The following is a 13932-nucleotide window of genomic DNA, read 5'->3' as shown; positions in this document are numbered from 1 at the left end:
TGGTGTTGACTACCTGAATACAAGTGATTGGGCCTACTTAACGCTGAGGACCCTGAATGTACACCAGCCTTTCAAGGGCCAATGTTTGTGTGGCATGTGTATCAGGAAAAGGATAGAGGCATACTTACCCACTACCCCTTGGAGCCATTCAGTCCCTCCCTCTCACAGCTGTCTCCTGTAATTTGGAGTATGCTTTCCTGTCACAGGTCTGGCATTTCCATACCCCAGTTCCTCCGCCCCCGCCCCCACCCTCAGCCCCCAAGTCTCAAAGCATCAAGGTTCTTGTTTTACCTTTTGTGGCATTTGTAATGTTACTTTTACAGTCTTAATTTTACATTTCATAATACCCTCTTCTCTCCACAACCTATCCCTATGTATCAACTTCTGGACATAATAATACCTGTAACAGGGACCATTAAACTGCCTTTTATACTTCGAGAAATGTTCCTTTCCTTGATTTTCAAAAAAAGGAAACTCATTACAATGGGGACTATACAATTCAAGGAGGAGCATTAAGGGATTTTTGGATGGGAGTGCAAGATGTTCAAAATGCAGTTACGATTTCCATATTTAACCCCCACTTTTTTGTGTGATCATGAAGTAAAACTTCCAATGGTAAGATATGAAGAATTACAGCTTTACAGAACCAGTGGATCAAAGAGATACTCTCTGGATAAAAGCTGTTTGAGCATGAAATTCTGGGCGGTCTCATTTTATCTTAGCAACAAAAATGAAGCATTTAATGTTTGTCATCTTATTTCTAAGATATGTTGGAATAACCATCCTCTTAAACCTCACTTTGATGTTAACAGGTTGTAACTTCAGAAAATATCAATTAGGAACTGAAAATATATTCACCTGCCTGTTGATAAATGTTAAAGATTGGGAAAGGCACTTATAATCTAATACTACTACTCTTTGTATAAGATGGCCAATGTCTTTCTCGTCTAAAAAGTTTTTTTAAAGTTACATAGGGACTTCTCTGGTGGCGCAGTGGTTAAGAATCCGCCTGCCAACGTAGGGGACAGGGGTTCGATACCTGGTCCGGGAAGATCCCACATGCCACGGAGCAACTAAGCCCATGTGCCACAACTAGAGAGCCTGTGCTCTAGAGCCCGCGAGCCACAACTACTGAGCCCACACGCTGCAACTACTCAAGCCCGCGTGCCCTAGAGCCCGTGCACCGCAACTACTGAAGCCGAGGCTCCTAGAGCCTGTGCTCCACAACAAGAGAAGCCACCGCAATGAGAAGCCCGTGCACCGCAACGAAGAGTAGTCCCCACTCCGCAACTAGAGAAAGCCCGCGTGCAGCAACGAAGACCCAACAAAGCCAAAAATAAATAAAATTTTAAAAGTTACTTAAAGTTATCCTTTAAATAAGTAAAGCATTCCACCTTATTTCTTATGTTTACTATAGACACAATGGCTTTCTTTCATAAAGGAAAAATGCTAACTATATTCAGATGTTTAAATACAGCTTTCAACTGATTTCAGTAACTCCTGAAAATATTTTGGCAAGTCTTTGCCAGTCTTTCCTCTTACCTCTCAGTAGCTGTTTTCTAAAATACAAAAACAAAAGCACTTTGACATGGTACCTATAAACCACCATGCAACTAGTTAGGGTTGGTTCAGAATTGTGAAGATCACTAATATCGGTACTTCAATTCCAGTTCTAGTAAGGTTGCTACCAAAATAGTTAAAATCAATTTTTATCCTCACTTTTAAAAAGAAACTTTCTGTATTTTGGTAAACTGATTCCAGTTATTAAACAATCAATCAAAAACAAACATTAAAAAAAAAAAACTCACAGAGCTTACCTGGTGGCGCAGTGGTTAAGAATCCGCCTGCCAATGCAGGGGTCACGGGTTCAAGCCCTGGTCCAGGAAGATCCCACGTGTCGTGGAGCAACGAAGCCCATGCGCCACAACTATTGGGCCCGCATGCCTAGAGCCCGTGCTCCCAACAAGAGAAGCTACCGCAATGAGAAACCTGTGCACTGCAACTAAGAGTAGCCTCCACTTGCCCCAACTAGAGAAAGCCCACACATAGCAACGACGACCCAACACAGCCAAAAATAAATAAATAAATAAACAAAACAAGAAAACCCCACAACTCAGTACAGTATATCTAAGTAGAAATCTTGAATAAGTAAATTGGAAATTCTTACTAAAAAAATTTTTATTGGAAAATTGCCCTTGTATATTGAAAGACAGTTACCATTTAAATTTAGGGTTTTTAGCTCAGATGAACACATTTAAAACAGTCTGAATTTTGAGCATTATCAGAAAGTCATATGGCCTATACTCTTCAATTCTGTAAAAACATTTCAAGATATATACTTATTTATTCAATATAATTAAGAACTATCCCAGATGTTCACTGAGCATTTCTATCACTTCTATTTTCAGTTTATAAATATATATATATATATATATATATATATATATATATGTAATTTAAAAGATTAGCTCACTTTCAGTTCTTTATATTTCTTGAGACTAAGAAAGCTTCTCCAAGAATGCCCACAGAAACATTGGTGATAGGATTGGAGCAATTTTTGTAAAGCTTCAGAGTTAAGAGACAAACAACAAATAGCCCTACCTAAACAGTCCTTTTCATGAACTGGATTTTCAAATGTTAATAACACATCATGTATTATCCCTAAATTAGTTTAAGCCTATTTACATATTCAGTCTCTGCCGAGTTTCATAGCTTTCTTCCCACTGTGTAAAGCAGCATATGAAGCTGTTATTGATCACAGTAGAGGATGGGAAATTGTAATTACCACATACACTGTTGACAGAAAATGAATTTGAAGGGTAGCAGCAATAATGAATATAATTTGTTTTAAATATAATGAATATTATTAATTTAAATGTTTCTGAAGATTCTTCTTGCAATTACAAAGCATAGAAATACCAGATTTTCAAATATTGCCAAATATTTGAAAACCATGGTTTTGCTCCTAAAGTTACCTTTAATCAGAGGTTAGTAGATTTGGGGTTTTGACTCATACATAAATAGCTATGTTACAAACCTACTGCACAAGTAATAACGGAAAAAACATCAGCTAACAGCCTTATATAAACTCCAGAAAGCCAGGACTTTTGATGTTCCCCTAACTGTACATGTTCCTCAGGGATACTTTGTTGATCATTTTAACGCACGTACAGCAAGGAGACTACTATTTTCGCTGAAGAGGATTTTTGAGAGCTTGGCTTGGAAGGGTGGGTTGGGGACACACACTAATAAAGACACCAGAAATGTGAAGTGAGCCAAGGAAAGACCAGGCCAGCAGTTTGTTTACAGGCAATACCAATGGAAGGTTAAGGCGAGAAGGATGAGCTCAGACCAAATTATAAAATTTTAAATTACATATATGGCTTGCATTTTACTTTTATTAGACAGTGCTATTGTAGAAATAGATATGGAGAGCCATTATAATGTGCCACTTATAAATCTGGAACCACTTAAGATCTTTGTAAATATAAAGTTCAGCCAGATCTGAACTTCTCAAAGGGTATGGTAGGACTTGGATAGAGAGGATTTTTAGGCCTATTCAGTAAGTCATCAAGTGTAACTGGATGTAATAAATTAACAGCATATAATCACTGACAGAGCAAAGCACTCTAACATGTACAGCAAAGAGCTGGAATGGCAAACCTGCATATAACAGATCAAGCCCTGACATTAAAGCAGGAGTCCACACAGATGTGACACGAAGCTGGAAATACAGTTGAGATCAAGGAGACAAGTATAGAAGAAAAACGGGAAATAATAACAGATAAGAACAGGATAGAGAATATTAAGATAACCAGCAAAGTAGCAAGGAAACTTTTCAAGGAGAGTGATTCAGTGCCTCAGAGAAGTTAAAGCTTGTCTCACAGCTTATGGGATCATAATTCTCTGACCAGGGATCAAACCCGGGCCCCGGCAGTGAAAACGCCAAGTCCTAACCACTACACCGCCAGGAAATTCTGTAAAGCTTTTAAAAAATATAACTTTCATAGCAGCCTACTGGTATCCTGTGAACAGTTCTTGAAAACAGAGGAGAGAGGAAAATCAACTTATAAGGGGCATCATTCCAAAATCACCACACTACCTAGGAAAAGGTGCAATAATATGCTTTATCCTGATAATGAAATACGTGGTGTTTCAACTTAAAGACAGTTTACTAGGGGCGGAGAGGAAGAGGAGATTGCTGGTGCTTAGGAGAACACTTACACTCTATAATTTTTAGAAAATATCTGAATCATTATTATTAATAAAGCAAATTTGGGAGGCTGGTTTAGCAGTTAAACTGTCTTTTATTTCCTGATCAGGCTAATATATTTATTAGCTTTACACTAAATGAGTTTTGCCTAGAATTTCAAAACAGAGAGACCGTAAGTAAATGAACACTAATTCTAAAAACTAAAAAACATACTAGCACAAAAGTAGATCCATATGGCTAATTTTAATTGACATCTCTTACACAGGTTGACTCTTAACTAGTACAACATTAACACAGTAATTTAGGGAACTTGGAAATAACTTGAATAATGCTCTGTGAAGAGTTGAGAGTTTTATTCCTCAGAATATATGGCTTTGAGAAAGGTTTGACCTACCACTCTCTCCCTCAAACAGTAACTAAATATCATAAAAATAATGTACCAGGAAATGTTCATAATATGTAAGGTATTACAGGGCAAATGAACAGTAATGTAACATTTCCTGTATTTTGTAAAACTAGGTCTTCACAACAAAAGTATGAATGAAATGAAGAAAAAACCATCTAGGCAGACTTTTTTTTAAGTATTTATTTTTATTTTTTGGCTGCACCACACGTGGGATCTTAGTTCCCCAACCAGGGATTGAACCTGTGCCACCTGCATTGGAAGCGTGCAGTTTTAACCACTAGACCACCAGGGAGGTCCCAGAATTTTTTTTTTTTAACACAAGCTGTATCTCATAGAATGCTGAAAGCTAGAAAAATATCACAATCTAATAGCATCTCTTTTTTACAGGAAAGTAAACTCAGGACCAAAGAGGTTATATTTGTGTTTGCTCAGTTCCTTTTATTAAATGTCTCAATGATTAAGAAAAAAATAATTTTGTTTTTCACCTGAAACTATTGGGGAAATAAGAGGGATTATCTCATTGAAATTGTGAGACTATATCAATTCAGTCTTTTGCTTTAGCAACCTGTACTTTTCTAAGTTTATATGAAAAGTGAATAAATATAAACAGGCTACATCAGGCTTATTAGAATGGGAAAGCCCTATAAATACAAGAGATTAGTGTGTCTTACATCCATCAATTTTAATTGAAACAGTCTAGGTACGCTAGTTGAAACTAGTTCAAAACTTAGCCAAGATTGTTGGTACCAAAAACCTCGAAAGTCGGTTTCTCCCTTGATATCAACTAATTAATATTTAATATCATAAAACCTGTTAAAAATGGTTTTAAGGGAGGAGTTCCCTGATGGTCCAGTGGTTAGGATTCAGTGCTTTCACTGCCATGGGCCGAGTTCAATCCCTGGTCGGGGAACTAAGATCCTGCAAGCCACACAGTGCAGCCAAAAAAATAAATGGTTTTCATACCTGGAAGAGGTCCTTAAGAATAGGCAAAATGATCTAAAATGTTTGAATTGCCATGTTTAGGTGGAAATGTTTTTTAAGGATTTAGACCCTCTAATCAGCAAAGACAGAGCATATGAAAAAAGTATAAAATATATTCCACAAGTAGGCTAACATGGACTCTCACCAAATCCCAGAACAACAAATCTGGAAAAGGTAGGTTTGAGACCCCTGCCAAAATAAGGAATGTAGTCTCATTAACTAGCAAAAGAACATATATGAAGGTATGCTGTATTAAATGTAAATGGACAAAGAAAAAAAAGGAAATGGGAGTTCCCTGGTGGTCTAGGGATTTTTGGTGCTTTCACTGTCCTGGCCCGGGATCAATCCCTGGTCAGGGAACCAAGATTCCACAAGCCATGCAGTGTGGCCAAAAAAAAAAAAAAAAAGGCTAAACCGAAATACTGCTCAATAGTTTATTCTAAGTGTTCAGAAATTGTATGCTAAAATAAAATCTATCATACTATTCCCCAAAAAAAGGGCTTTCAAAATAATCTGCTTTGCTCAGTCAAGAATGCCACTAAGTTTGCAGCCTTAGTCACAAAATGTCTTCTATATACCCATTAGCATGCTAGGTGCTGTTCTCTTTTCAAGTAAGATTTATTCAAACTTTTTCCTAGACAATTTATTTTAAATAAGCTGTCACATGTGATTATACAGAGATTAAGGTGGTTTCTTCTAATCTAAGATAGTGTACACCATACTGTTGTATTTTACTACTCAGTTCTATTTTTAAACTATCACTTTTTATATTAATTTGCACAAATTAGTACAAAAGACGAAGAACTGAGGCTATGTTCATTTTGCAATCAGAGGACTGCAGGAAAAAGAGCCATTTTTCATGAGAGGGATGAGTGACTTCCGGAAAAGGCAAAACCTCTGGCTAGCAGAGTGGAAAGGGAAGATATTTAGGTGCCTGAGGGTTGCAGACCTGCTTTCAGGGTCTACCCACCCCCTCAAAGCAAATAACTCGCCCGCCTAGGAGGAGTCAGTGTTCCTAATTGAGCACTCTGCTTCCTGGCACTAGAGGGGTAAGCTTGCTTGCCTGCCTGCCCTCAAGGAAATGATAATAAAGCCTGTTAGTCCTTGTGTTCGCACACACACACACACAACTTACAGTCACCTGTCTCAGTGGATAGGCCCAGGAACACCAGACCACTTTGATCTTTCTTTCATAAATATGAAAAAAGCAGAATCACCAAACATTTGAGAAAAAAATCAAAAGCACTGAAAGTAAATAACCAAAGTGAAGTAGTATTTCAATGCATTCTTTAAGAAACTGGTTATCTTTTTAAAAATTGACAGAATTCAAGAGTGAGCAAGACAGTCCATACATAATATGAGCCCGCTCTACTGGTAAAATTTAAAATCAATATATGCCCCAGAAGAAAAAAAAAAAGTGACAGAAAAGTAAAGATAGTTAACAGAAATTGGGAAATGAAGGAAAAGAAAGTATTGTGTGCTGTTTCCCCATATAGTGAAGAGCAAACAGGTACTAAGTGTAGTTGAGGTAATCGACTGAACTTAACAGTTCAGAAAAAAAAGGACTAGAGTAAGCCAAATATCTCACAAAGGGTAAAAAAAAATACTGCTTAAACTTAGTAATTAAAAGATATGAGGGTAACTACAATCAGAACTAAGCATTCATTCATCTCTGTTAACTGACTAGGGTGTGAGCAGAGAAGTAGACTTTCTCAGCCAGCCTGTGCTCTATCTTGTTTTCCAGGTATAAGTCTTTTAAAAGCCAACTAGAGGGCTTCCCTGGTGGCGCAGTGGTTGAGAGTCCGCCTGCTGATGCAGGGGACACGGGTTTGTGCCCCGATCCGGGAAGATCCCACATGCCGCAGAGCGGCTGGGCCCGTGAGCCATGGCCGCTGAGCCTGCGCATCCGGAGCCTGTGCTCTGCAACGGGAGAGGCCACAACAGTGAGAGGCCCGCGTAATGCAAAATAAATAAATAAATAAATACCAACTAGATTCATCAGCAAAACAAGAATTCTATCTTCAAGTACCCCTTCCTCATAAAGAAGTTAAGTACAGATGGGGTTTGGTAGGTCGATACTGTTTTGTTCAGCAGCTTAGAATTAAGCTGAACATCAACATAAAGAAATATTGTTGGGCTGGGCTGTCAATAATTAATAGATATAAAAATTAATGCAGTCTATAAACCCACAGCTCCCTTTAAGACTTTTTTAATGTCAGACGATTTAAATGTGGATCTTCATGATCTTAATTTGCTTAAAACATTAGTATTTCATGTTCATTAATTTTTAAGCTTTCCATGTTGTGAATTAAGTGGCTCAGAACTTTTTATTCCTTCAAGTTAACATGCCACAATTAAGCCTAATTCAGCAAATAAGCTAAACTGAAAATTTATTTCCACCAAACTAAAAAATATTTTGAAAAATATTTTTAAATGCCTAGCACCATTAAGTAAGATTTCCCTGCCCTGGAGGAGCTTCTATCCTAGGAGGCAAAAGAAACCATATACAGAAGAAACAGTAACTTTAAAGAACAATGAGTGGTAGTAGTTCAAACAGACTAATCAAAAGACACTCAGCAGCAGGGAGGATAAGCCAAAGAAACCACAGCATCTGCTGCTGGACCCCTAACTGCTGCTGCTGTCCTAAATGCTAAATGGGTCCTCAGAAAACCATCAACTAACACTTAAAGTATAATTTTAGAATAAAAGCTTTTCATCCTGTTTTAATTCTATTTATAAATGAACCTGAAGTGAGGTAGGGTGCCTAGAATAAATTACACCTGTCAATGTTGAAGGATTCCTAGGAATTCAACTTATGCAAATTCATGTGAATTTTTATTATTTCAAGAAGATACTAAATTTTGCCAGAACTACCCTGCGATTACATATGCATCTGGCTGCAGAGAACTGAAGTGTACTCCACCGATTTTTATACAGATGACCTTTGACATACTGCTCATTTCTGGTTTTCCTCCAAGCTCATTCCAAATATTAAGTATACTAAGAAACAGAATTAGTATATATGCTTTTCTAATTTCCCATGAAGTGTTAAATAAAGCAGTTTTAGAGGCCTCTTTTTTTTTTTTTTTTTGCATTACGCGGGCCTCTCACTGTTGTGGCCTCTCCCGTTGCAGAGCACAGGCTCCGGACGCGCAGGCTCAGCGGCCATGGCTCACGGGCCCAGCCGCTCTGCGGCATGTGGGATCCTCCCGGACCGGGGCACGAACCCGTGTCCCCTGCATCAGCAGGCGGATTCTCAACCACTGTGCCACCAGGGAAGCCCTAGAGGCCTAATTCTTGAGTCCTCCAATTAAAGCAACATGAATACCAATATATTAAAAAATATTCTCTTGAAAAATGACGCCGTAAGAGTTTTTACTCATGACACAGATGTACCTAGTTCTAGCAATTTTGTGTTCAAATGATGCAGTACTGGCATGTTCTAATTCACACAGGAAAAAATCAGGACACAAGGTGAAATGCCAAGTTGTTATACACATGGCATGACTATTCAAATTTCTTCATCTCATTTGAAATTAACAGCAATAGAGCCAGACCAGATACAATGACCTTAGAACTCTTCTGTTATACCATGGTATGTTTCTGTACCTGGAAGACTAGATTTTGGAATCTACAAAACTCTTTTCTACACATTTAGTACTGTGAACACGCCCTAATCACATTCTTTACTTAATCGGTGGTAATGGCTTGTCCACATCAAAACCTTTGCCCTTTGCCTTGGAAAAGTAGAAACTGGCTGTAGTTCATAAATGACAGATGTCAATTCCCTTAGGTACCCCAAAATTCTCTCCAAAATGTTATTTTGTATCACAAGAATCCTTTCAGAATACAGATTGAAAGCCTAAAAAGGTGAAGAAATGACAATTCATGTACATTACAGATAGCAGCTTCAGATTAGACTCATTAGAACTTGTTTTTAAACCACTCTACAAAGTAAAAAATCAGGTATTCACTGAAGCTTGTAGTAAATTATTCTAAAATAACCTTATCTTGATCTATTGCTTGTGTTAAAAAAAAACATTTCAGGAAACTTACAGTTAAAGACACTAATTTCCAAAGTGGTTTATTGGGACTTCTCCCTCACTCAAAAAGTCTTATTCAGCAGTCTTGAGGTGAACAAGAAAAAAAATACTAGTTTGGCATCTGCACAGGGAACCAAATGGGCAATGTAAATGGTTTTCAAAACCCCCTAGTAGTGTACAAGAATTTTTCAGGTATAAAACTTCCATGACTGTTCTGAAATGACAAAAGCTTTTTTCAATCATTAGTGTAACTTTTAGCAATGATAACACAAACTAAACTCTGCACTAAATGACCTAAAAGGATCTTTGTCTTCATGAAGTGGCCAACACTACCTCCCCCCAAGAAATCCTAGGGCTGAGCCAAAACCTCCTGAATGTATTTACAAGCTCCCCATTCTTTGATAATGATTTGCCAACTTAGCTTAATAGAACGTATTTTAAGCTCAATTTCACCTACGTAACCTCATTTGTGCAGTCACCTAAATGTGCAGCATTCTATTAAAGCAAAAGTTTGTTCACTCCCCTCTCCTGTATTACTTACAACCTCCGTCACTCATCTCCAAACCTCCAGAGTGACAGAGAATGGATGGAGCAGTGAATGGTCGGGGCACGTTACCAGAAAAGCAGAGCCAAATTACCAGTAACTTCTTCATTGCGTCCACCGGCGTGTGTGTGACCACAGAACATTTTCATCGTCAATTAAAATTAAGTGCAGACCAACACTATACATTTATCCTATACAGCATCTCCCCATCATGTGCCTGAATTAGGGATCTTGGGGAATTTGTTTGTACCATTGGCTAGTTACTTTGAATGTATGAGTAATTAAAAGGCGAAAGACTTCTAAAGATTCCAAGTGTCTATTTTAAAGCTGTTAAATGAAAAACGATGGAGGACACCCACAATAATTCTTGGACTCCTGGAGATCCTAAGACATGCTACAAAAATAGGTCTTTATTCTTAGGAAAATATAGTCAGAGCTAGCTTCCTTATGCTATACATAAAATCTTAACATCAGAGGCAGTACAGATAGTACAGATAGTTTTTGAACTGATCTCCAAACAAGCACAAACCCACTACGTTGAAAAGAACAGGTAATTTGAGGTTTTTGGCAAAAGACAGCACTTCACACATCTAATCCAAATCAGAGAGCCTGCAGACAGTTTTCAGTGAGATAAAAGGAATGAAATAAATATAAATTCTACAGATAAATAAATGTAAGAGAATTTAAATAAGCTAACAGAACTAATTTTTTTTTAATAAAAATACTAGTCAGGTACAAGCTTTTGTTTCTCAATGCCAGACTTCTAAATGTTTATCAGACTACTGTTAATATCATTAAAAACCTAATTTTGGACCAGGGCATTAGTTATAATACTGTTTTGCATTCATAAAAAAGATTTGTTTCTTTCAACTGAATGCTCCTGGTCCTGAAAAATATTTTAGGCATATTACTGAAGGCAGACTGTGGTACTAATAAAACTTACATCTTATGTACTTTTTTAAAAAGTGACAGACAAAAAAGTCCATCTAATTTGCCCACAGTTAAAAATGTCTTTAAACATTGGTTTATAATTAGCATCTCAAGAAAGTAGTGGCATGCCCTATCGAGTGGTATTACTGCGTAATTAATACTACACTTTAAAACACCATCCCCACAAGTCTGTTCATTTTATGTACTGTTACTTCTTTATTCATTCATTTTATACCCACCACTGAATTCCTACGGTCAGATAAAAATTTTACCGTGTACATCACTGGGGAGAAAACAAACCATGGTGGGTATTCTTGGAAGTTTTAGGAACCTGAGCAATCATTTACTCTAGGGGGATAGCTCCCTCACCTAAATGCATGAAGTACTTCTACTTTTTAATTTCTCCCCTTAAAAAGACTATGTCATACTGGTTTGTTTTTTGTTTTGCTGTTTCTGATTAACAGTGACTTTTGGCTTAGTGATCAAAAAAAAGCTGTCCTGAATGTGACAATTTTGCCCATCTAGCATGATGATATTCACCCTCATACAAGTCTTTTCAAATAGCTATATACAAGTGAATGCCCGAGGTCACCCCACCAATCCATTCCTATGTTGTTCCTAGTTTATCATGAAGAAAGTGTATTTTCTTAAATCAGACTTGCAGTTAATTGGTAGATAAATTTCTCATGATGCTACAACAATGGCCAGGCCATCATGAGTGTGCAACCGCTCTCTTTGTGCTAAATCCACCCCCCCCCCGCATTTCTAACATCTGATTCAGTCACAATGCTGGAAAACCTTCCACAAAATGCATGTTTGGGAAAATATATCGAACACAATTTTCTCACAAAGCAACTTTCTAAAAACTGATTAAAGTGATGATCACTTTTGATTGCCAAGTAGTCTGCAGAAACAAAATCTTGCGTCTGCTTTGGTTAGGTAACTCAAGTTTTCTTTTTTAACAATCAGAATGCTTTAAGGATACACTTTTTCACCCCAAGGAAGGGACTCGACTCTTGGATTTAAGACCCGTTCCTTGACAATATATACAACATTTCTTTAACTTGTCATCTGTCCATTCTTTGAAGCTGTCAAAGCCAAGAACCCATAAACAAATCACAAATAGCAATAACCTACATTAGTTAACATTCCCCTTTTTAACATGTTGACATTTTTACTAAAGGATTCGTTATTTTTGCATTTCCATTTCTCATATCCCATGACATTCCATAAAAATTGCATTATTGCTTTATAGGCCACACAACATTCAAAAGTATGTTTATATGCATTGCCTGTTTTCCTTGATCTGTAAGAGTTTGATACTGATTTTACTACAGAAATTTAAGTTTGAAAATACCAGTTAGTATTTCTTCTCAGTACTTAATTGTTCACATCACTAATCACTACATGCATATTTAGCTCTGATTATATTGCTCAAAAACTGCACCCATTATCAGAACAGTGCAAATGATTATTTAATTTTAAAATTATAATGGCTTAAATTCAGTTAGTCAAATGAACACTGTCAAGTGATTTCACTTGAGTGTGTATATATTTCATCACCACTGTTTACATTACCCATCAATTCTTCACAATTTTTTAATATCAGTTTTCCCTCCCAAATACCCAAACTAAGAATGCCAAATAGTCTTGGAAACCCACAGCTCCACATTTTAATGTTTTCTTAAGAACACATTTGTGAACTCACAAAAATGTTCATCTTTCAACTTTGACAATGCAGTTCTTACTTTTAAGTCAAACAAACCTGTTCTAAAATCCCAACAAATAATTCTGAGAATTAACTTAAACACCTTGACAGTGTCCCTTAAAAAGGGTATGACAGTAAAGTGCCAATAGGCATGGCAATGACCTCTTTGATGGGATCATTTAACTCCTTGGAACTGGGAAATGCCAGCAGCAAGGATTACACTGAGATTCAATTTTACTGAAGGCTACATTTAGTTTACCCACTTTCCACAACCTATTATACTCATTATATGTTAGAATGAAATGTAAATGTTCTGTGTAGCCCTCAAACTTACGCTAAGATTTGAGAGAGATGTACTTTAAAAAGCACGGGGTAATATATAAAATCAGTGGCAAAAAGTTTCATTAAGCACCAGGAACTAATTTTTGTCACCCCATACTCATTTTGTAGGTAATGTTTCAATAACCGGCAAGGCACATTTACATATATTCCAATGAATACTTATTGACAAATTTTAAATTACACTCTATGTCCCAGCTATCCCAGTAACTGACATACAACATACTAAAATGGTTTATTAAGATAACATAAAAAAAACCAATTAATGTGAAACATACAGGCTATTGGCAACCACTATCTAAAATTATGTAAGTACAAATAAACACTGAAATGTGTGCATTTCTAAGTTTTTAAACCAGAATATTTCTATACTAACACACATTTATATTAATGACACATAAAAAAAATAAAAACTTTATTACAAAAATAAGTTACACTCGCCTCCAGCTTACAGTATAAAACAATTTTATTTGCAGGAATGCAAAATGATTGTTTGCCATGAGCAGTTTGAACATATGACATGTCTAATTTTCTTGTTAAATTTGCATTTACTGGGGAAACTGGTGTGTATAAAACCTTAATTAAGTTTAAGCTCTGATCTTCATCATGGTGCCTATTGGGTATGTGATATAACTGCAGTATCCCTTTGGGGAAGGGGAAAAGGGATTTCTTTATACCAAGTCTCAATTAAACTATAATTTCACTTCTGACTTTAAGCTATCAATTTAGGACTTGGCAAAAAATTTTTTGAGGGTGATTCAATAGAGG

General features: G+C 36.8%; 1 protein-coding gene across 3 annotated transcripts in view; it reads right to left on the bottom strand.

The window, feature by feature from the left end:
• Positions 1–13562: 13562 nt before the first annotated feature.
• Positions 13563–13932, bottom strand: part of SYNCRIP (synaptotagmin binding cytoplasmic RNA interacting protein) — a 25585-nt gene continuing 25215 nt past the window's right edge. For all 3 annotated transcript variants that reach the window (XM_060115342.1, XM_060115343.1, XM_060115348.1), the window contains exon 12: positions 13563–13932. This exon is cut by the window's right edge. The gene's annotated coding sequence lies outside the window, so the exon portion shown is untranslated.

Source organism: Mesoplodon densirostris, chromosome 12 (genome assembly GCF_025265405.1).
Source record: "Mesoplodon densirostris isolate mMesDen1 chromosome 12, mMesDen1 primary haplotype, whole genome shotgun sequence".
In the NCBI taxonomy this organism is placed as follows: domain Eukaryota; kingdom Metazoa; phylum Chordata; class Mammalia; order Artiodactyla; family Ziphiidae; genus Mesoplodon; species Mesoplodon densirostris.
The sequence above is the reverse complement of the archived record's forward strand: the minus strand, read 5'-3'. Positions and strand labels throughout refer to the sequence as shown.